At 36.0% G+C, this 22,140-nt stretch overlaps 1 pseudogene; it reads right to left on the minus strand.

Moving 5' to 3' along the window:
• Positions 1–845: 845 nt before the first annotated feature.
• Positions 846–2,188, minus strand: LOC128052250 (apoptosis-resistant E3 ubiquitin protein ligase 1-like; annotated as a pseudogene).
• Between the last annotated feature and the right edge of the window lie 19,952 nt (positions 2,189–22,140).

Raw genomic sequence — 22,140 nt, forward strand, 5'->3', positions numbered from 1 at the left:
GATCTCCATTCTCCCAGCCTATCCCACCCATCTAGGTCACCACAAAGCACCAAATTGAGCTTCCTGTGCTATAAAGAAGAGAGAGAAAAGTAAATATCGTGCATTACCACATATATGTGGAATCTAGAAAACCAGTAAAGATGAATCTACTTGCAGGGCATCAAGAGAGATGCAGATATAGGACACATTGGGGCAGGGAGGATGAACTGGGAGACTGGGGTTGACATATACACACTACCGTGTGTTAAACAGATAGCTAGTGGGACCTGCTATATAGCACAGGAAGCAATTTAATGACAAATAATTTTAATCGGTCTATTCAAGAGGCTATCAAAATTGTTTTGTAAACAAATTTCCTTTATATGGGGTGTTCCCGGGTAGCTCAGCTGGTCAGGAATCCACCTGCAAAGCAGGAGACCCCAGTTTGATTGCTGGGTTGGCAAGTTCCCCTGGAGAAGGAATAGGCTACCCATTCCAGCATTCTTGGGCTTCCCTGGTGGTTCAGAAAGTAAATAATCTGCCTGCAATACAGGAGACCTGGGTTTGATCCCTGGGTTGGAAAGATTCCCTTGGAGGAGGGCATGGCAGCCCGCTCTAGTATTCTTGTCTGGAGAATCCCCAGGGACAGAGGAGCCTGGTGTGTTACAGTCCATGGGATCTCACAGAGTCGGACACAACTGAAGTGACTTAGCATCAACAGCAGTGCTGTGCTTAGTCACTCAGTTGTGTCTGACTCTGTGCGACCCTGTAGACGGTAGCCCACGAGGCTCCTCTGTCCCTGGGATTCTACAGGCAAGAATACTGGAGTGGGTTGCCATTTCCTTCTCCTTGCTGTATTCTACTCACTACTGTTTCTGAAGCGGGTCTCTCAGGGAATCTTCTCTGACCTTATCCAGTTGACCTGATTTATTAAATTTCTTTTCTGCAAAGACCAGCTCCATCCCACTCATGTCATTGTTGAGGATGAAACAAACTTTAGATTTGTAGAATTCTGGGTCACCTGTTTGAAAGTACTTGTAATGCATATTTAGTACTATGATTTGGGCCGAGAAAGAACGGGTAAAGCAAGCTCGGACCAACTGCTTGTAGGCTTCTTCTAGACAGGACTCATAGAGACACTTGCCCACCAGGTGCCCTGCAAACTCATACATCTTTAGGAGCAGATGAGTGGGGCAATTAGGGTTGGGGTGCACTAGTGTTTGGTTGGTGTCACTGAATCGGGTGAAGAGCTGATTGGTGGTGTCAAATAGTGCTTTGCAGATTACTTCAAACCGTTCCCAGTGAGGCCCTTCTCAGTCCGGAGCTTCTTCATCCTGAAAAACCGCTTCAAATTTCTTGCTCCAACCTGAGATGGAGAAATTCCGAGTGGCTTTCAGACACGATTCCAACAAGGCATGTCTGCTGACCTTCAGGATGACTTTTAGAACGTGATCTTTTCATATATACCCACTGAAGCTCTCAATGGGAAAAGTTCACCTTGTCCTGAAAGGTCTCGGATCCTCCTATGTACTTATGGAGCAGATGAACGTAGCCGCTGAGATGATCCTCTCCTTAAAGATGAGCTCCACAGGAGGCTGAATGCCGTCATCCACTACAAGGGTGAGCAGCTTAGGGATAGGGTCAGAGCCAAGGTGTGAAAATTTGGTTCCAGGGCACACTCGGAAAGTGTAAAGGTGCCAGGGAATGATTTTCCGGTGGAACTCCTCTGAGAATTGCTTTGGTGACACGTAGCAAGCAGTACAGGTTCTTTGGTTTCTTCACCTTCTCAGGGATGTGACACTCAGAGGGTGAGTCTTCATCTTCCTCCTCCAGAGCCGTGGAGGGCCGGTGCTGGGCAGAGCTTGTGTGCATGGGCGGGAGGTGCCACGGCACGCTGGTGCAGTTGGCAGCATTATACAGATAAGCTTCAAAGTAAATGCTCACTCCTGAGGTGGACACGTTGCATTCAACGTTATTCCTCTTGTTCTCACTTAGGACAATGATGTCAAATTCACCATGGTTGATTGGCTGGTTTTGGTATGAGATGCAGGCATGGAAGCAGCCCTGAGAATTCAGGGTGAGCTGCAGGAACACTTAGAAGGTCTGCGGGTTGGACGTCACCGACACCGGTACTCTCTTCTTCCGGAGGACCAAGCTCATGAATGGACAGGCTGTAGTTGTGCTCATCTCTCAAGGACGTGCACAGCATAGTATCCTTTATATGACAAGCACAGCACAAGCACAGCATAGTATGCTTTATATGACACTAAGAACAGAATGATAAAACATCTTAGATCTATGAAAGCTAGCGGAAATATTGAAAATGTCATGATAGTTCAAGACTTTGGATCCTTTTCAGCTTGTCCCACAATAGTACAATGTAGCAGAAATAGAGGTGGAGAAGTCAAAAGGTATTTAGAGATTCCAGATTTTCCCTGGTTGGCACCAAATAAATAGACACACACACACACACACACACACACACACACACAGCAAATCCAAGAAAGATGCAAACTTTTATATAAGTCTACTTAAAGAAAAAAACTTGAAATATACCAAAACAGTAAAGACCATTACTCATAAAAGCATAGAATAAAAACAGCGTGGGACTCACACAAACACACACGCACATGCACATACACAGTCAAGAGTTTCTAAAATTTGAGTGATGCAGGCCAGACCAGAAGACTGAGAGATCATGTTCCTAACCTCAGTCTGGGTAGAGAGAAAATTGGAAATAAAAATCTGGCTTCCACACTATGTTACTTGTTGATACACTCTGCTCTGCCCTGATAACTATATATATTTTGTTTCCATGCCACACTGTAGCTTCAGCCATTCTCAAAGAAAATTTTTAATCTTCACAGAGATTTGAAAATCACTTGAGGAATATTTACAGAAATCTGGGCAGGGTGCCCCCCTATTTTGCTACATTTATTAAGTATTCAGAATGAATTGAGGAGGTAAACAGTTGCCACAGTTGATACAGTTTCAATCTAGGTATACTGTGCATTATATAAGCACATATCTGAATTTTCACTCTGAATGTTTTAAAAAATCAGTAAGGGTAAAAAATAGCACTGCATCAACACCTGATAAAAACGTGAAAGTGGGAGAGAAGATGTGATGCCTTTTTATATACTGTGACTCAACATAAACAATATACATAATAGAATAAGCCCAGGCCCTTTAGACACCAACATGATGATTACTTCTCTCCTTTCTTCCTTTATTTCTATCAGGCCTATCTCCAAAAATGTGATAACAGCCACGTCTGTGGGATCCATTTTATTCTCTCTCTCTCTGCAGTCAACCAAATGACAAGAAGGGTTTCCCTGGTGGCTCAGATGGTAAAGAATCTGCCTGAAATACAGGATACCCAGGTTCGATCCCTGGGTTGGGAAGATTCGTTGGAGAAGGGAATGGCAACCCACTCCAGTATTCTTGCCTGAAGAATTCCATGGACAGAGGAGCCTGGTGGGCTACAGCTGATGGCCTCACAGAGTTGGACATGACTAAGCAATTAACACTTTCACTTTCAAAGGACACAAAAACCATAAATGAAGCTTGAGAAAAATTCTTTTTAAGTGGTTTTATTCACACTGTCAAAAAATAGACCTTAATTTTTTTCCAAAATAATTAATAAAAATATAACAACTGAGCAACATAAAGGTTCCAAACTATTTAGTGTCTGTCAAATGTCATGAGGACTTTTATGTAATGTAATATGCAAATAAAAATATAAAGTCTATTTTAATTATTCTATTATGTCCTTCTCCTTTTATATGATAAAAACATCAGGTTCTATATCTTTCTCACAATAAATAGAATTTTGTTTGTGCATTGGAGTCTTTCAATGTCATTTCTTATTCTCAAAGACTGAAATTAATTTCCTTTTTGATTATCATTGTAGACCCTTTACATTCAATTCAACGAGATGGTTGGATGGCATCACCAACTCAATGGACATGTGTTTGAGCAAACTCCGGTGAAGGACTAGGAAGCCTGGCTTGCTGCAGTCCATGGGGTCGCAAAGAGTTGAACACAACTGAGTGACTGAACATCAACAATTCAATCTAAACTTATATCAGTGTAAGGAAAACAATTTCTCTTTGGCAAGGGGATTGTGTAAATGCAGAAAAAATCAGGCAACCTGTACATAAGAATAGTTATTGGGTGCATATACTAGTGACATTTTTTTCAAGTTTTTGGATGCTAAATTTTTCAGTTTATGTTCTGCACAAAATGCCTTAAGAACAAATTTTTAGAATTCTTTAATTTTTCTTTAGAGTAATGACTCTATTATTCTTAATGTGTATCTAACCGGTAAGTGAAAAGACAGTAAGACATCATGTTTAGGGAAGGCAATCCAATGGCCAGATTTTCTAGGTTAGAATGAATCTCAAAAGCATTACACTAAATTAAAGAATCCAGGAAGAAAGAAGGAGCTACTCATTATAAAACTTGACTTTATTGATGTTCTAGAAAAGGTCAAAGTATAGGGACAGAAATCTATCTGATTTAAGTTTACCAGGGAAATTGACGACAAAAGGACATAAAGAAACCTTTTGTGGTAATGGAACTATTCTGTCTTCATTCTGGTGATCATCACATTAGTTTATTTTTTTAAACTCATGGAAATATATGACTATAAAGAGTGGCCTTTAGTGTATATAAATTACATTTCAATAACCTGACATTCAGAAAACTAAGATCATGGCATCTGGTCCCATCACTTCATAGCAAATAGTTGGGGAAAGAGTGGAAACAGTGGCTGACTTTATTTTTCTGGGCTCCAAAATCACTGCAGATGGTGTTTGTAGCCATGAAATTAAAAGACACTTGCTCCTTGGAAGGAAAGTTATGACCAACCTAGACAGCATATTAAAGAGAAGAGACATTACTTTGTCAACAAAGGTCCATCTAGTCAAGGCTATGGGTTTTCCAGTAGTCATGTATGGATGTGAGAGTTGGACTATAAAGAAAGCTGAGCCCCGAAGAACTGATGCTTTTAAACTGTGGTGTTGGAGAAGACTCTTGAGAGTTCCTTGGACTGCAAGGAGGTCCAACCAGTTCACCCTAAAGGAGATCAGTCCAGGGTGTTCATTGGAGGGACTGACGTTGAAACTGAAACTCCAATACTTTGGCCACCTGATGCAGAGAGCTGACTCATTTGAAGAGACCCTGATGCTGGGAAAGATTGAGGGCAGGAGGAGAAGGGGACGACAGAGGATGAGATGGTTGGATGGCATCACCAACACAATGGACATGGGTTTGGGTGGACTCTGGGAGTTGGTGATGGACAGGGACCATCTGGTGTGCTGCGGTTCATGGGGTCGCAAAGAGTTGGACATGACTGAACGACTCAATTGAACTGAACCTGACATTAAAGAATGAAAACAGGAATACATACATGCCAAGTTACTACATAAAGTAATGAGGAAATATTAATGTTGTCTTCTGAGGGCCTATATACACTCCCATAAGCTAAAATCTAAGCAATAAGTGGAGACTTTAGTTCACCCTAAAACATAATGTCACAAACAGGCTATATTTACAAAGTTTATGGTTGTGTCTATGATGTTGCTTCCTGAGCCAGGATATTAAGCCAGACCTGCTCAAAGTCCAAGCTCATCACAGTCCTCAGGCTCATGGTCAGAGAATTTGACTCATGAGAGAGAATCCTGAAAGCTACAAAGTCTATTCTACTTTACAGTTATTGATAGAGGTCAATTCAGCAGCTTGAGGGGGTAAAAGAATCAGGGTTGATGTACATCCAGCTAAGAAAGGTAGCTCCTTGTACCAAATTACGAAACAGCCTATTGGCACTGAATTCATGAACTATGCAGTTTGGAGTCACAAAATTTGGTTGGCAACATCCCAATAAATATTGCGGTGGCCATTAAAAAATAAACACTTTAGGGGTCAAATATTTCTCTGAACTATCCATATAGCATCAATTCTTATTGAACTGTGTCTGTTAGCTTCGATACTTTTTACTCGGAAGTCTTTTTTGCAAGCATTTTAGCAAACTATATAGCATTCTTTCGATTTACTTTGTTCTTATCTAATTTTTATTCTTAAATACAAGATATGAGTGATTATTTCATTATTGTTATTACATGCCAGATACTCCTGTAATTGCTTTGTAGACTTTCTTAATTGGTATATTTTTCTTTCTTTTTTCTTTTTCCCCCTTTACTCTTTTTTTTTCCTGTTACTTCCATATTGTCATTTGATATTCACAGTTAGTCAAAGTTTGATGTGTGATGCAATTTTTAAATTAATAATTATAATTTTTAGGGATTAAAAGTTTTCTATCATATTACAAAAATAAAAAAATTGAATAACTCATTAAAATACTATAAGTCATGAAGCTTTCAAAAATTAATCTTAAACTATCTTGATCATTCCATTATGTATAATATTTTGGCTTATATATATGTGTATACTCATTGGAAAAGGCTTTGATGCTGGGAGGGATTGGGGGCAGGAGAAGAAGGGGACGACAGAGGATGAGATGGCTGGATGGCATCACTGACTCGATGGATGTGAGTCTGAGTGAACTCCGGGAGATGGTGATGGACAGGGAGGCCTGGCATGCTGGGATTCATGGGGTCGCAAAGAGTTGAACATGACTGAGCGACTGAACTGAACTGAACTGAACTGAACTGATACATATATACATATCATCAGTGTGCTGTACACTGGAAATTAACAGGACATTATAAATCAACTACATTTTGCTACCATTTACTGATTCATTCAATGTTTGTCCATAGTGAGTATGATAGTTTGGAAAGATCATTATCAAAAAGTATCTAGAATTTCTCATGGCTAATTCAAGGATGTATAATTCATACTAAAATATATTTTAAAAAGTAAGCTCATTTGTCATGAAAAAGGAAAATATTTATTTGTACAGTTTATAAAATTTCAATATTAGCACTTCTGTAATGTTTTATGGTTTTTTTTTTTACAACAGGAAAAAACCTTTTATCTTAGGTGTATAATAACAGTTATCCCTTCCATATTCCACATTTCACCTTCCTATACACACTTTCACCCCTGTGTTTTTATTGTAGAAAAAAATATATAAGATGTAACTGACCAATTTTCAAGGCACTATGGTGATTGAAATTGGAAGGAAAAAGGGAACATATGTACACATATGGCTGATTCATTTTTCTGTACAGCAGAAGCTAACACAGCATTGTAAAGCAACTACACTCCAATAAAAATTAATTAAAAAAAGAAAAGAAACTGACAATTATAACCATTTTAGGTATACAGTCTAGTGATATTAAATGCATTCATTCTTATACACACTTTTAAAGATTTTGTATGCCCTCAGTATGGACTTTGTTAATTCACTGGGCAGTTGTTAAGAGGTAAGTGCCACAAGGTTTGAATCTGTAAGTTCCCAAATGTTGAAATGGCATTTATCTCTTTTAATGTTGAAAACTTGCCAACAGTTCAGAAAGAATTCTCTGATTCCTTATCGAAACTACTAGGCACTTCTTCCAAGAGCATCTCATTCTGCTTCTACTAACTCTTTCTAGAAGAGCAGTTTTCTTTTCTTTTTTTTTTTAATTTTAATTTTTACTTTATTTTGCTTTACAATACTGTATTGGTTCTGCCATATGTTGACATGAATCTGCCATGGGTGTACATGAGTTCCCAATCCTGAACCCCCCTCCCACCTTCTACCCCATATCATCTCTCTGGATCATCCCTGTGCACCAGCCCCAAGTATCCTGTATCCTGTATTGAAACAACCTAGATGTCCATCAGCAGATGAATGGATAAGAAAGCCGTGGTACATATATACAATGGAGTATTACTCAGTCATTAAAAAGAATACATTCGAATCAGTTCTAATGAGGTGGATGAAATTAGAGCCTATTATACAGAGTGAAGTAAGCCAGAAAGAAAAACACCAATACAGTATACTAATGCATATATATGGAATTTAGAAAGATGATAATGATAACCCTGTATGCAAGACAGCAAAAGAGACACAGATGTATAGAACGGACTTCTGGACTCTGAGGGAGAGGGTGAGGGTGGGATGATTTGGCAGAAAGGCACTGAAACATGTATACTATCATGTAAGAAATGAATCACCAGTCTATGTTTTATATTTTATCTTTATCTTAATAATATCAAGATTATATATATATATATATATATATATATATTTTTTTTTTTACCAAATTGCATATAGATACTCCAAGTTCTCTCCACTTTATTCCTGATGGCTATATAAATATTTTTATGGGTTCTGTGTGAAATGGGTTGAGATAACTTTATCAAAAGAGTAGGAAATAAACTTCAGAACATTTAACTGTCTGAAGGGATTTCACACCTAAATGGAGATTAAACCATCCTACTAATTTGATAATTTTCTACTCTGAAAAATATTTCATATACTTAGTACACAGTCCTAATCTTGATACACTTTAAAATATGTTAGGAAATAAAAGAGTTGATGTGAGAAAACCAGACAACTATTTTGAATTACTCAATTCTATGGCAGAGAATTGATGGATGCTTACTAATGACCGCCTCTAGCTCCAATCACAGTCTGAGTAAGAGAAACAAGAGCATACTTGTTCAATGTCCATCTCTCAAAACATATTTCCCTCCAAAAATTTTCTAATTACTGCTACACTGCTTACTGAACCATGTACTTTTTAAAAAGATTAATGTTAAAATATTTATAATGAACCAGGGTTCATTAATGGCATTCTGATTGATTAATTATTATCAATACATGTATAATTTAAATAGGCTATGCATTATTATACTGGCTTTGAAATGCAGAGAATAAGCACTCTCTTCAATATTAAATCTAAAATTTTTCCTAAAAATATATTCTAAAAATAAAAGTTAGGCAAAACAAAATCATTACAGTAATATTTTTTATTGTTTTTAAAAATGTTTTGACTGCTGGGTTGTATGGTAGCCTGATTCCTCCAGTTTGGTTTTCCTTTTTTCAATATCACTTTAGACTATTTATGGTCTTTTGTGTTTTGATAAAAATTGCGAATTTTTTGTTCTAATTCTGTGAAAAATACCACTGGAAATTTGATAGAGATTGCATTGAAACTGTAGATTGCTTTTGGTAGTAAAGTCATTTTATAATACTGATTCTTCTAAGAACATGGTATATCTCTTCATCTGTTTGAGTCATCTTTGATTTCTTTCTCCAATATCTTAGTTTTCTGAATATAGGCCTTTTGTCTCCCTAGATATGTTTATTCTGAGGTATGTTGTGCTATTTGTTGTGATGGTAAATGGGATTATTTCCTCAATTACTCTCACTCCTAGGCATATATTCAGAGAAAACCATAATTCAAAAGGAGGCATGTACTCTGGTGTTCACTGCAGCACTATTTACAATAGCCGCGTGTGGAAGCAACCTAAATGTCCTTTGGCAAAGGAATGGGTACCTATATAAAATGAAATATTTGTTGTTGTTTAGTTGCTAAGTCATGTCCAACTCTTTGTGGACTGTAGCCTTCCCGGTTCTTCTGTCCATGGAATTTTCCAGGCAAGAATACTGGAGTGGTTGCCATTTCCTTCTCCAGGGGATCTTCCCAACCCAGGGATCAAACTTGTATCTCCTGAATTGTCAGGTGAATTCTTTACTGCTGAGCTACCAGGGAAGCCAATAATAGAATATTACTCTGCCATAAAAACGAAAGAGTGCCATTTGCATAGACATGGATGAACCCAGAGATCGTCATACAGAATGAAGTAAGTCAGAAAGAGAAAAACAAATATAATATTGTCTATATGTGTAATCTATAAAAACAGTACAGGTGAACTTACTGGCAAAGTAGAAATAGATGTGCAGATGAATAGAGAAAAAAGTTATGGTTACTAAGAGGGAAGGAATGAGTGGGGAAAATTGGAAGATTGGGATTGACATATATATATTACTGTGTATAAAACTAATTAGTTTCATGGATAACTAATGAAAACCAATAGTTCAGCACAGGGAACCCTACTGAATGATCTGTGGTGATCTAAGTGGGAATAAAATTTTTTAAAAATGGACATATGTATACATATAATTGCTTCACTTTGCTGTACAACAGAAACTAACACAACATTGTAAAGCAACTATACTCCAATAAAAAATAATTAAAAATGTCAGTGGAACAATTTTCTAGACCTAAATCTATTTCAAAGATCTCAATAAATTATAGTTAAGAAAAAAATAATGTTTTGAATCATACATATACTTTTTTCCTCTTAAAATCTGGAACACCTCCTATTAATTTTGAGGAGAGTGGCAGACACATTCTTCTTCAAGTTTATTCTTCTATTTAGATACAAAAAATAATTTTTATAGCACTTGAGGTTAAATCCACTTAGGAATGACAATACATACACAGAATTATAGTAACCACTGACACTATTGAGTCTCTAGAAGGAACAATAATAATTTAACTTGTGTAAAATACTGAACATATTGAATAAAGGCATTTGATTGAAAGCATCCTATAATACTATTTTTTTAAATAAAATTCTGGCTTCCTGACACTGTGAATGTCTTCTTAAATGGAACAAACTTCCTGTTAAACTTGTATCAGAGGGTTGCCCTTCTTTTGAGAGCTCCTAAGTAGGCCAAGAGTAGAGTGAATATAAGATAGTTGAACTCTCCTTGATGTAACTTTTACTACTTTCCTGAGCTTATTTTCTGAGGGGAGGAGATTCCTCCTTAAAATACTACTTTTAAAAAGCTGATTAATTCTAAAGTCTGAAGCCTAAAGAAAGGGAGAAACTATTGTGCAAATCAGAACTCATGGTGAGTTCAGCCACTGTTGAGGTAGAACTTAGCATGAAAGTTTAAAAAAAACTATATTTCAGGAAAACATATTGGACCATTGTAAAGGAAAGATAAGAATTTCTCAGTTTAAAAAACACACAAAAAACTTACTTTTAATATTCTCCTATAGATGACGATTTCATTTGAACTAAGTTAATAATATGAGCTAATGAATAAGATGCCACTTTAAAAATATTAAATGAAACAGATGAACTATGGTTAGCTCGCATTTAGAAAACTGTTATCCTTCAAAGCAATTATATATCTCTACAACAATGGGTAAATCCTTTTATTTTTAGTCTACCAATCTGTACTATGTTTGGTTTGTACTTTTTGGTGAACATTAACATTTTATATTAAAAATTAGAAGTCCCCTTTGCCAGGGACTTATATTTTCTATCAAATTTCAACATGGATAGTTACAGTGTCTGCAGTGTTTCATTTCAATGTATTTATATCCAGTGTGTATTCCCAAAGAACTAGAAGATTAGTCAACTCAATGTCATTTATTTATTTTGCTTTGATCTGTAGGTTGTCATGTAAACTAGGCAGCACGTTTCTTTCTCACTTACATGTGGGCTTGCTGACTGACAGAGCTCTCAGATTTCTTTGTGGCTAAGGAAAGTTATTTTTGATACAGTGTGAGATATTTTAAAAGAGTGTTTGAAGTGTTAAAGCAGATATCTGGGCCAACAAAAATGAAGATCATGTTCTTAATTTTGATCATTCCAAAAACTTCAGGCTGAGTTTCCTGGTATCAGAAGAATCATTGTGAAAAGTCAGGGTAGTTTTAAAAAGATGGTTTTAGCATTTGGGGTTATACAATTAGCTTTCAAAATTACAATTTTATCCCATGCCCTTAGTGTGATTTTTAGTGTTTATTTTTCTCTCTTATTAGGCATATTGGTATCACCTTTTTTGTCTTGTACCCTGATTTTCTGATTAGGTAAATCTCTTGAGTTTTCTTATTCTAGATTCTTGATGTGTCTTAGTATAAAGATACTAACTTTGTGCATTTAAAGTCTGCAGTATAATGATTAACCTATATGTCATCATTAATCTCTAAATCATAACATTGGCACAGACTGCTCCATTCATGTTAGTTACTGCTTGTAAAAGTCAAAGTGAGATCAGATTGATCAAGACTGAGAACAAAGAAAGCTGATATACTTATAACAGATACGAATAAAAGGCCATCAGCTTTATTCAATTTATCAGGAAAGAAAGACCAGATGAGAGACTGAGATAAATGATAAGCCAGGGGTCAATGACCTGTTAATTCTGCCCAAGGTAATATAAATATCAAGTGCCTGCATAGGTAACAGCTTCTGGTCCTTCCTCCTTCTCCCCCTCCTTCTCTTCCCTTTTCTATCCTACCCTTCCCTCCTTTCCACTCATTTTGCTGACAAAAAGTAGCATAAGAATTATCAAAGCTGGTCACAGACACATCCTATGACTTAAAAAGTATATTCCCTGTTGGAATTTATACATAAGTTAATCAAAATAAATTTGCAAGTATGGTCATAAGAAGCTAGATTGCTAACAGGCCCAAACTAACATATATGTGGAGTACATTGTGCAAATTCTGGGCTGGATGAATCACAAGCTAAAATCAAGATTTCTGGGAGAAATTTCAACAGCCTCAGTTATGCAAATGATACCACTCTAATGGCAGAAAGCAAAGAGGAACTAAAGAGCTTCTTGATGACTGTGAAAGAGGAGAGTGAAAAGCTGGCTTAAAACTCAACATTCAGAAAATTAAGATTATGGCATCCAATCCCATCACTTCATGATAAATAGATGGGGGAAAAGTAGAAGCAGCGACAGATTTTCTTTGCTTGGGCTCCAAAATCACTGTGGACAGTGACTGCAGTCACAAAATTAAAAGACAGTTGCTCCTTGGAAGAAAAGCTATGACAAATCTAGACAGTGAATTAAAAAGCAGAGACTTTGCTAACGAAGGTTCATATAGTCAAAGCTATGGTTTTTCCAAGTAGTCATGTATGGATGTAAGAGTTGGACCATAAAGAAGGCTGAGAGGTAAAGAATTGATGCTTTTGAATTCTGGTGCTGGAGAAGACTCCGAGAGTCCGTTGCACTGCAAGGAGACCAAACCAGTCAATCCTAAAGGAAATCAGTCCTGAATATTCATTGGAAGGACTGATGCTGAAGCTGAAGTTGAAGCTCCAACAGTTTGGCGACCTGATGCAAAGAGCCAATTCACTGGAAAAGATCCTGGTGCTGGGAAAGATTGAAGGCAAAGGGAGAAGAGGGCAGCAGAGGATGAGATTGGAGGGCAATTATCAACTCAGTGGACATGAATTTGTGCAAGCCCCAGGAGACAGTGAAGAACAGCAGAACCTGGCTTGCTACAATCTATCGGGTTGTAAAGAGTCAGACACAACTTTGAGACAGGACAACAACAAAAAGTGCACAAATGATTACTAACAGTAAAATGCATAAGTTTGGATACATTCATACAATAAAATACTGCATACAACAACATGGACAACTCACACCCACACATAATGTTGAGTTTATATATACTGTATGATTTCATCTCTATAACATGCAGAAGCAGCAAAAGTCATCTACAGTGATAAATATTAAGATAGTTCTTATGTTTAGTGGAGTTAGTAATTAGAGTGGGGCATGAGAGGCACTTCTGGGGAACTATTGAAATTCTGTTTATTGAATACACAAACTGTGTTTACTGTGAAAAAGTCATTGAATTATACACTTGGGATTTGTATACTTTCATATATATGTCATACTTCAATAAATATATATGCTATACCTCAATAAAATCATATGCTTGTGTAGCAAATTTGAATAATATTAAAAGTAAAAATAAAAAAATAAAGCCTCATAAGCATTATTACTATTAAACTTCTGGTCTTTGAAATAAATGTTAATATAATGCACAGACATAAGTTTGGAATATCTATTTTCTATCTATCTCTTTATGACTCATGTTTTATTTTACATCATGTTGTATAAACTATTTATACATGTCTTTTAAGTAAAATTTTTAATATTTAATGATATCAATGTACCATAATTTAAATATCTGTCTTTTATTCTTTCCTTTTTACTCTTGGAAGGATAATTTATGAGTCAAAGACATATCCAACTTCAAGAGTGTTGATCTTCTAAGGCTCTGGATATTGCCAACCAAAATATCAATTCCAATTAGTATTAACAGTAACATAGTAGTATATTTTTTTAATTCATTACAAAAGAATGTCTTTTTCCCTTAATGCACTTTTAGAAATTTAAATGTGTAATATTAAAATATGGTGTTCTTTAAATCAAATATGGATAATTTTAAAAAATGCAATATGTATATTGTAAAATCTTTTTATCTATATTAAATAAAATATTCTGACCTATGGCAATTTGTACTTCAAGTATAGATGTCAAATTTCTTGATGTGAATTCTTAATCATCCATGTAGAAGCCAGTGAAAGGAACTCAATAGTTCATTTTCAATTTTGTAGGAAAGAGGGACAGTAAGTTATTTCCCCCCCCCCCCAAATTATAATCATGCATTCACTTACACTATGTGGATCAGAATCCTTCATTTTCATTTAAATTAAGATAAAATATTTAGCTATGTATAAAGATTTTCAATGATTTAGGTTTTGTTTTTTTTTTTTCCCTTTCAAGCCAAGGATCTTGGCTCCTGTGGTTGCTGCTTGCTTTAATAACCAGCAGCTGAAAATAATTCATTTATTGGGTGAATTCTAATGATGCCTGCAACTCTGTTTTAATATTTGAAATGGCTAAGAAATCACTAACTTAAGCGTCAATTAGTAAGTCACTGCAGATGCAAGAAGCTTAGAACCTAGGTGGGTCATTAGGATAGCAAGGCTACCAACAGATTGAACGGAAAGACAGATGAGTAAATGAAAAAATCTGTTCAGTTTTCCACATCTATATCATCAGTGTCTTAATGCTTAGATGGGTGAAAGGAAAAATGAATTTGTGTTTTTGAAATATTTTTTAGAAACAATACATTAAGAATGTTTTGGTTAGGCATGCCTATGAAATAATAATTGATAAATATTTAAAAAACTAAAGATAGAATTACCATATGATCCAGTAATCCCACTCCTGGGCCTATATACAGACAAAACTATAATCCAAAAAGATAAATGCACACTTATGTCCATAGCAGCATGTTCACAAAGCTAACACATGTCCATCAACAAATGAATAGACAAAGAACAAAGATGCAGTACATATGTATGATGGAATATAGTCAGATAAAAAAAGAAAAATAAATGAAATAATGCCCTTTCCAGCAACATGAACTAGAGATTATCAGACTAAGTCAAAAAAGAAAAAAAAAGAAAGACAAATATCATATGATATCACTTATATATGGAATCTAAAATATGACACAAGCAAAACTATCTGTGAAATTCTACCTATGAAACAGAAACAGATTCACAAACATAGAGAACAGACTTGTGTTTCCCAAGGAGGGGAGTAGGGGAGGGGTAGACTGGGAGTTTGGGGTTAGCAGACACAAGCAATTATGTATAGAATGGATAAACAACAAAGGCCTACAATGTATACGTATAACTATATTCAATATCCCGAGATGAATCATAATGGAAAAGAATATAAAAAATAATGCATATATATGTATAACTCAATCCTTTGCTGAACAGCAGAAATTAACACATTGTAAATCAACTATACTTTAATAAAAAGTCATCTGTAAAAACTCATAAATATTAATCACTTCTAAGTATGGAACTAATTCACCTTGGAAAAATATGTCTAAAATACTTATATAAAGTAATTATTCTGTTTTACAAAGTGAAGGCAGAAAAATTTAACACTGGAGAATATTATAGTTGATAGTTACCATAAGTCAGTAGAGTCCTAAGTACTTGTTTTTACCCTTCAATTTTAGAAAAAAATGCTTCAGAGTAAGGCAGCCTAGGGAGAATATATTGGTGTGAAATCCACATTTCCTCTAATTTCAAGAAAAAAGTATCATAATACCCAACAGAAATTAATTTATAAGAAAGCATTAATATCATAATCCCTTTTTAGGCACGCCTATGTTCTTCATCATGTACTAAGTAAATTAAAAAGCGCTTGTCTTTTGTCTTTGTTTTCTAAAATCAACAATTATCTGACACAAAAGAAAATTCTTTCCACAGCTAGTGTACACCAGAGAACTGATGAAGCAACAACAGAAACAAACTTAATGATTACAATATTGGCAAGATTTAGAATTAATTTCACATATATAGTTTCCAAAATCTCTCCCTCTTTTGTATCAATATATTATTTTAAGATTTTATTATTAATCTGTCTTTTAAAACACTGAAAATATCCAGTTCTGCAAATATTTATTGAGTAGTTATCCCTTTTTATGTTCATTATTCGTTAAAGAGATAGCCTAAATATATCAATTCTAATGCAAGAAAGATTAAGAAAGTGAGAGAAGGAGAGAGAGACAATATTTTGATGGCCAAAAGATCTAGGAAGATTTCACAGAGAGCTAACATTTGAGCAGACTTTGAAATGTACCTAGGACTCCAAAGTATTGAACTGAAAGACGGAAGCTATTCCAGGTTATGGGGAGTGAATGGGGAAAATCTGTTCAATACTTTGTATCTACAACACCAGGGTCTCAATTCTGAATCCCATCCAAGCCATCTTTCACACTGCTGTAAGATCTTTCAAGGAGGGAAATATTAATGATATCAAGTTCAAAATGGTTCAAAATGCATAAACTCCCTTTAGTATGGCATGGAAACTCTTCAGTATATTTCATTATCAGCTGGACCAAATATATCTCTTCAGCCCCATCTCCCCATCTCCTGCTATTTGCCCTCTCTCTCCCTTCTCCACTCACTCTAGACATACAAAACTATTGTAGTTTTCCATAGACACCACAATCTGACTTCATTTTCTGTTTGGAATGACATTCTGCTCATTATTTATGTCCCTGATTTTAACTCATAGTTTAAAACCAGCTTGAATAAAACTGCAAATTTTAGTAAGCTCTTACTAAAGTAAGATTAAAGCTGCTGATCCATTAGCTTTATGTAGCAGTCCTCTGTGAGGACTTGGAAGTCCTTGTCCTCAGATAAATTCTCGTTTGTATTTTACCCTAAGCACAATTCTTAGCTCTAATATCAATTGCAGTTGACTGCTTGTTTGTTTCTCCTCTGGACCCTAACTACTGGGTGGCCTGGATTTTCTTCCTTTGTAACCTAATATAAAATAAGAGTTCGATTGTTGGACTGTTGTTAATTTAGACTGAATTGAGCAAAATAATTTAAATGGAAGAATGCAGACAAGACAATGTATCAAGAATTGTTTCTCTGTGGTTGGGATACAGAAGAGAAATAAAAAGCCTTTAGAAAGTCGAAGAAAATGGAGGTGAAAATAATGACCTGATGTGAAGGGCTTCAGATTCTACCATGGGGAATTAGATCTCTATTTTCATAGGCATTCTGACAAATGTTTTCAATAGATGAATGATCCAATTATACTTTAAAATCCTAAATAGGGAACATTCATATCAAATTAAGAGTTTTATGCAGAGAATGATTCATCTTGCATTTCTTAACTAAAGTCATGCTTACATTTTTGTTCTCAACCATAAAGCATATATACTACATGGAAATCTTTTTAACTGTGGTTGTTACAGTCTCTCAGTAAGATATCCTGATATTGAAATTCACGACAGTGTAAAACCTGTTAGAGCATATTGCATTTAGTAGTAAAACATAACTTCAACCATTCTTTCAAAAAGGCATTTGCTAACAAAATACTTAATATAAAACGGCATAAAATAGGGCTTCCCTCATGGCTCAGGTGGTAAAGCATCTGCCTGCAATGCGGGAGACTTGGGTTTGACCCCTGGAGAAGGAAATGGCAACCCACTCCAGTATTCTTGCCTGGGAAATCCCATGGATGGAGGAGCCTGGTAGGCTACAGTCCATGGGGCGGCAAAGAGTCGGACATGACTGAGTGACTTCACTTTCTTTTCTTTCTTAAATATATCTATATCATTTTGACGGCCTATGTGTTCCTCAGTCATTGCCTTATTATCATCTCTCACAGTTATTACTCATCAGTTTTAAAGTAAATAATCTTACTTTTGAAGTACCTTTGTTGGTTCTACTCTACGGGATAAGCTGAAGAGCTCAAATAGATCTGTTTTGTACATTTTCACAGCAAGAAAACAGAACATGAGCATGTGAAAAATTCATCATTATTTTCCTTAGTCCCTCAAATAGCCACATCTTGAATTACTAGCCTCAGAAAAAAGCAATTGGTCACCCTAGATATAATGATATGATTCCGATACACCTACATATATAATATGTCAAAAAGAAAAAAAAAAACATGAATGTCATTTCCTAGAGTTTGAAGATTGCTAGCGTAAGGGAAGGTTAAAAGAAAACTAAAATGATTTAGAAGTAGTAATTGGTAAGACACTCTAAAGGAATGAATCTGTGCTCCAGAGATTACTTCAAATTTGCTTGAAGTTTTAACCACAGAATGAAATGGCTGTTTTTAACATAGCAATAGTTCTGTAAGTTTATTTGCTATATAAACTATGCAAGATCTGTGCAGTAAATTATGCAGATCACAGCAGCTTCAGAGGTTGATTTCTAGGAAAATGAAAAGACCAATTTTTCTGAGAGGGAAAAAAAAATGTAATTGAACTAGTTTTTAATTATTCATTTGGTTCCTGTTGTTCAGTCACTAAGTTATGTCTGACTATTTGCAACCCCATGGCCAATACTTTGGCCACCTGATGCAAAGAGCTGACTCATCGGAAAAGACCCTGATGCTGGAAAGGATTGAGGGCAGGAGAAGAAGGGGGTGGCATAGAATGAGAGGGTTGGATGGCATCACCGACTCAATGGACAGGAGTTTGATCAACTCCAGGAGACAGTGAAGGATAGGCAAGCCTGGTGTGCTGCAGTCCATGGGGTTGCAAAGAGTCAGACATAACTTAGTGGCTGAACAACAACAATAACATTTTAGAAAAGACTGAAAGGCAAAAGATTCTATAAATACTAAGATAATATGAATGTTTGGATAGAATAATAGTAGTTTAACAATTTTGCTGAATTAAAAAGCAGAGACATTACTTTGCTGACAAAGGTCTGTCTAGTCAAAGCTATGGTTTTTCCAGTAGTCATATATAGATGTGAGAGTTGGGGCTGAACGCCAAAGAATTCATGCTTTTGAAGAAGCATGGTTAGAGAAGACTCTTGAGAGTCCCTTGGAAATCAAACCAGTCAATCCTAAACAAAATCAATTCTGAATATTCATTAGAAGGACTGAAGCTAAAGCTGAAGCTCCAATACTTTGGCCACCTGATGACAAAAGCTGACTTATTAGAAAAGACACTGATGCTGGGAAAGATTGAAGGCAGGAGGAGAAGGGGACGACAGAGGATGAGATGGTTGGATGGTATCACTAACTCAACAGACATGAGTCTGAGCAAGTGCCAGCAGATGGTGAAGGACCGGGAAGCCTGGCCTGCTGCAGTCCATGGGATTGCAAAGAATCAGACACAACTACGCAACTGAATAACAGCTTTTAAAACAATGTTAGCAGTACTAATTAAAGTGATAATGAAAATCAATAATGATCTGGAGATAATTTTTAATATGATATACATGACATGTAAAGAAATAAAAATATTTTACAAAAAATATTACAGTTTCTCTGAAACAGGTAGAGATATATACAGCATACTTTTGTTAATATAATGAATGTTGCAATGATATGCAATCTCAACAAATTGATCTAAGATTCAATACACTATCAACGAAAATCCTTTAAGCATTTTGCATTGAATTTCACAAGTTTATTCTAAAATCTTCACTGGCCAAGAATATAACAAGGTGCAAATTTATCCTGCTGAATATAAAAAACTTATCTCATCTTAGACAATGGGTTTCTAGCTGAAGCAGAAAAACTTATATACAGAATGGGAAAGAATACAGGAAAACAAGTTAAGCTTATATGGGATGTTGATATATGACAATGGGCATTGCAGTCAGTGAAGAAACTGATGGACTTTATGTAAATAAAGGCAGCAGAATTGACTGACCACATAAAAAAATAAATTGAATCCCAAATTCACAGCAATCATAAAAAATCTATTTTATGTGGATTAAGCATTTAACCATAAATCTAAATGATAAAACTTGAGGAGACTATACAGAATATCTTTATCACTATAAAATGGCATGCTTTTAAAAAAGCATCACACAATGACAAATTATGTAGAGACAATTTCAACTATAAATTATTTTTATAAAAAGATATAAAAAGAACAAAATGAGAAATCACAAACTAAGAGAAGATATTACAGAAGTAAGATTAATGCAAAGGTTATATAAAGAACTACTAACAATCTAAAATAAAATGGCAAAAGAAGTTTTAAAATTTTTGGATATGTAATTAACAAAATCTAAATGGCCTACAAACCTGTGAAGAAAATGAACATAAAAACTGTAAGGGGCAATTACCAGATGGCAAAATTATAAAAGCCAGTTCAATATCGAGTGCTTGTCAGGATATTGATAAGCTGACAATCTCATCTGGCAAAAGTGTAAATTTAAACACAGCATTGTGAAGGTTTTGCATTACTTAAGCAATGTGAACATTCACATGTCCTACAACAAATCAATTTCATTCCTAGACTTACATTTCGAAGAAACTCTTGAACATGAGCCCTAGGACATTGATATTAAAAATTCAAAATCTGCCTAAATTGTATTATTTTTAAATAATGGCAAATGAAATGTACATGAATGATATGATGGAAACATAAAATGTGGTACTTTCAGTTTATTATTATATAACAATAGCAGAAAATAAATAGTGACTTGTGCATCAACATAAGTAAATATTAGCGATAACGTTGAAAGGAAGAAATCAGGGAAGAATACATAAAATATGATTCTATTCATATTAATGTTAACAACTGGCAAAATAAGCAACATTAAAGTCATATGGGAAGACAGCAGAAAGATTCACACACACACACACACAGAAATGACGATGCAATGGCAGGGAGAGTGTGAGAAAGACTATCCAAAAAGTGTACGTCAGGGAGGGACCTGAGTTACAAATGGTTATTGTTTTTTTAACCTCAGTAGTTGATAACCTCAGGCATCCTTGGTGGCTCAGTGGTAAAATATCTGCCTGCCAATGCAGGAGAGATAGGAGATGCGGGTTTGATTCTTGGGTCAGGAAGATCCCTTGGAGAAGGAAAGGTGAGCCACACGAGTGTTCTTGCCTGGAGAATCCCATGGACAGAGGAGCCTGGCAGGCTACAGTCCATGGGATCACAAATAGTCAGACATGACTTAACCATTAAACAACAACAGTTGCTAACCTTGGCAATGTCTATTTTATTATTGTTGGTCCTATGGTATCCTCTTTGTCTTATCCAAGTTACTTACACACATATAAATGCCCATCTATTATCTGCTGCTGCTGCTAAGTTGCTTCAGTCGTGTCCGACTCTGTGCGACCCCAGAGGTGGCAGACCACCAGGCTCCCCCGTCCCTGGGATTCTCCAGGCAAGAACACTGGAGCGGGTTGCCATTTCCTTCTCCAATGCATGAAAGTGAAAAGTCAAAGTGAAGTCGCTCAGTTGTGTCCGACTCTTAGCGACCCCATGGACTGCAGCCTACCAGGCTCCTCCACCCATGGGATTTTCCAGGCAAGAGTACTGGAGTGGGGTGCCATTGCCTTCTCCGATCTATTATCTAATCATTAACATTTCAACCTTGGAGTCCCATTCATTATTTTTTTATTTATGTACAAAATGTTGGGAAAGGCAGTCTTGTGTGTGCATTCTCTTGGCTACCACCTGTCCATGGAATACTGGGTATGAGTTGGGTTTGCAACACTTCCTTAGAAATAGATAAAGAGCCCACACCACCTGTGCCATGCTTATCATCTTTCATGGGTTTATCTTTCTCTGTTTCAGGCTCAGTGAGTGTGCTCTTCTGTCTTTGCTTGAAGAGTGTGTGTCATATGGCACCTGAGTAACCCCACTGTCCAAGGGGTGTGGACTGTGCGTTTCCACTGCAACGCAAGGCAAATTGCTGGGAATGATCCACTGGCCATGGGGGACTGACTTAAGCTACTAAAACTAATCTTGCTCTCTCTCTTCTCTATCTAAGCAAAGCATTGCTTCATTTAGTTCTTGAATGTTTTTCTTGATGATTCCAATACCAAGATGCAACTGTTCAAAGTCCTTCTCCAGGATTGCTAACTGGTGCAAGTACCCTACTTCCTCCAGAATG

Source organism: Budorcas taxicolor, chromosome 1, assembly GCF_023091745.1.
Source record: "Budorcas taxicolor isolate Tak-1 chromosome 1, Takin1.1, whole genome shotgun sequence".
Taxonomy (NCBI): Eukaryota; Metazoa; Chordata; class Mammalia; order Artiodactyla; family Bovidae; genus Budorcas; species Budorcas taxicolor.